The sequence below is a fragment of the Empidonax traillii genome, unplaced genomic scaffold (assembly GCF_003031625.1).
Source record: "Empidonax traillii isolate 1590-97213 ecotype Southwest subspecies unplaced genomic scaffold, ASM303162v1 scaffold2857:size17464, whole genome shotgun sequence".
NCBI lineage: Eukaryota > Metazoa > Chordata > Aves > Passeriformes > Tyrannidae > Empidonax > Empidonax traillii.
Window position 1 is genome coordinate 14,789 of NW_020958050.1, and position 2,676 is coordinate 17,464.

The 2,676-nt window shown below is 34.6% G+C and overlaps 1 long non-coding RNA gene across 1 annotated transcript in view; it reads left to right on the forward strand.

The window, feature by feature from the left end:
* The window catches only part of LOC114072264, a 5,781-nt gene extending 3,105 nt beyond the window's left edge, over window positions 1-2,676 (forward strand). The window contains exons 3-4 of the long non-coding RNA XR_003574150.1: window positions 1,378-1,528; window positions 2,581-2,676. This is a non-coding gene — a long non-coding RNA (uncharacterized LOC114072264). The remainder of the gene's footprint in view (window positions 1-1,377; window positions 1,529-2,580) is intronic.

Genomic DNA, 2,676 nt, shown 5'->3' on the forward strand with positions numbered 1-2,676 from the left:
TTTTTTTTTTTTTTTTTTTTTTGGGGGGGGGGGAGTTGTGTTTCAGGTGTTCCCCCTAAAAAAAAAAGTCAACCAAAATACAGCATAAAATAAACTCTGCATTAATTTTCATTAATAGTAGAATAATCCTATTGCACTAGGAATAAAAAAGACTCGAATTCATGTTAATCAAGATGAACAAAATGAAGCCCTCACTGTAGGAAGGAATTGTGCTGTTAGACAATTACTCAGGCACTTGAATTGGAGTCAACCAGTTTTCAGTTGGTTAATAAGTCATGCTAAATATCCAAAATACTGTCACACAAGCACTTGATGCACAGCAAAGCAAATCTTTGTCCTTGAAAAAAGGAAAGTCAAATTTCCTAGTGAATGTACATCAGAAAAAATAATTATTGTTTAAAACTGATTTCTGGAGGTATCTCTGAAGGCTGCTTGATGAACTGTTTGGCCGAGTAACCATATGGGTTGGTGCTTCACATACTCAATTTCAAAGCAACTCAAGGAAAAAAAATTAAAGGACAGAAGGGCAAGAAGATTCCAGGTACTTGCTACAGCATATGCAGCAAACACAGTTGAAGCAGTTTCAATTAATGCATATGTGAATTTAAATAGACTATCAAGAGCTGCTTCTGCACCTGTAGTGCTCACCATGCTCTGCAAATTGACTTAAAAAAGAACATAAGCCAATAAATATAGAAGTATTTGGGAAGGATGCATTAAACACATGAAAATTCATGCATTTATATAAAAAATTTAAAGTAAACCTTTAAAAATTCTGCATTTGAGACATAATCTTACTTTTTCAGCTGTTGAAGCAGATTATGAAAATGCCTTACGACAGGTGAAATCAGTTATAGCTTCTCTTAGGTTCACTGAAACTGTAATTTCACTGTAGAGAGCTCATATATCCTTTGGTCTGCTTCTGAATTTGATGAGCCAGTTTAAGTTTTGACAGAGGTGTAGGGTAGATATTCTATCAACATATGCAAGAGGAAAGGCAATTCCTAATTCATTTTCTAAGAAAGAGTGTAAATAAATTTGTCAGAATAGATGAAAGAAATGTTTGTTGATCTGTGTATTGCTGCAAGAGTGAGGCTTTGTATACAAATGGTCCATAGGCAAAATTTAGCATTTCTTCCATATTATTAAAGAGATTGCTTCATGTATTTTTGAAAGCATAAATTGTGAATTCTACAAATATTAGTCAAAAATCTGTGGTAATGTATGTTTACATTAGGTGCAAGTTTTCTTGTACTTCTGCTTTCAAACAATTTGTAGGAAACAAGAACATTAGATAATTCTAATGTGTCTTCCCAGTTATTTTTAAGACTAACGAATTATTATGTGTTCTAATTATGGTTTTGTGATTCTTCCTAGTCTGAAGATGACTTAGCTGAGAAAATGAGAAGCAATGAGATGCTGCAACAAGCTATCAACACCTACGATGAGGTGGTTAGTCTGCCAAATGTCCCTTCAGATCTGATAAAGCTCAGCTTGAAACGAGAAGCAGACAGGCAGCAGTTCCTTGGTAAGTTTTGAGGGTGGTGTAAAAATTATGGAAGTTGTGTGAGCAAGACTTTCAAGAGGTCACTAAGGACTTAAAATGCCAATTCCATTGAATTTTTCATAGGCCTTGTCCTCCTAATATCTGAAATGCTAAAGAAAAAAAAGTTATTGAAATTTTTTCTAGGAAACTGGTGTCTATAATTTGCTTGTAGGATAATAGTGCCTGTAGAAAGCTGCAGTAAATGCTACGAGAAGATATGATGAGAAGTGTCAGTTTTTATTGACAAGGAAAGAAGAAAGTCTTCCTTTTCTACTGAAGCTGAAGAAAATCAAGAGGGAATTAATGGCATAAGCAGAGTAAACATATCCTGAATAAACTTTCAGTAAACAGAGAAGAGTGGAAGTGAACTTGGAGATAACATTGGTGTAGATTGTAGGTTTAGATCTCAATTCGTGATATATGAGAAATGCTGATTAGAATATAAGGCACAATCAACTTTACAGTAAAGAGTTCTGTTCTCATGGGTTGGATTTTTAATATCAACTTATTTTGTTCTTTCTGTTCCTTTGCAAGACCTCTTCTAGGAAGCTGAGGAACATACTTAATTTTAAGCTCATAAAGCATAATAAATTTCCATGATAAGTAATGGAAGTAAAGTAGAACTATTACTTAATGCTAGAAATGCATTTAATTTCTTAATTAAGATTAAGTTTATTATTATATCTTTACTTAATTATGTTGAGTGCTTTGATATCTGTGTATGATAAAGCAATCAAAGCTTAAATAATGTTACTGCTGCACTGTAAAGGGTTCTCCACAAGAGGCTACCATAACACTGCGTGATGTGCACTTGCAATGATTCCCTGAAATACTCCTGGTGTTACTAAACCCCAGTGACAAGCAAGCAGTTGAATGTGCTCGTAGCTGCACAAGCTTTTTCAACTTCTCCTTCTTGATCGTTAGTGAAAGTGGAGCACTTGGCTCTGATTTGTGTTTTCTTAGATGTTGTGTAAATGCCTTGCTACTGTTACTCATATCTGCAGTTGTAATTAAGTCTTGTTCAATCAAATCAGGTCGCATGAGGGGTTCCCTGATTACTCTGCAGAAATTAGTTCAGCTGTTTCCCAGTGATACGTCATTCAAGAATGACCTTGGTGTTGGTTACCTCT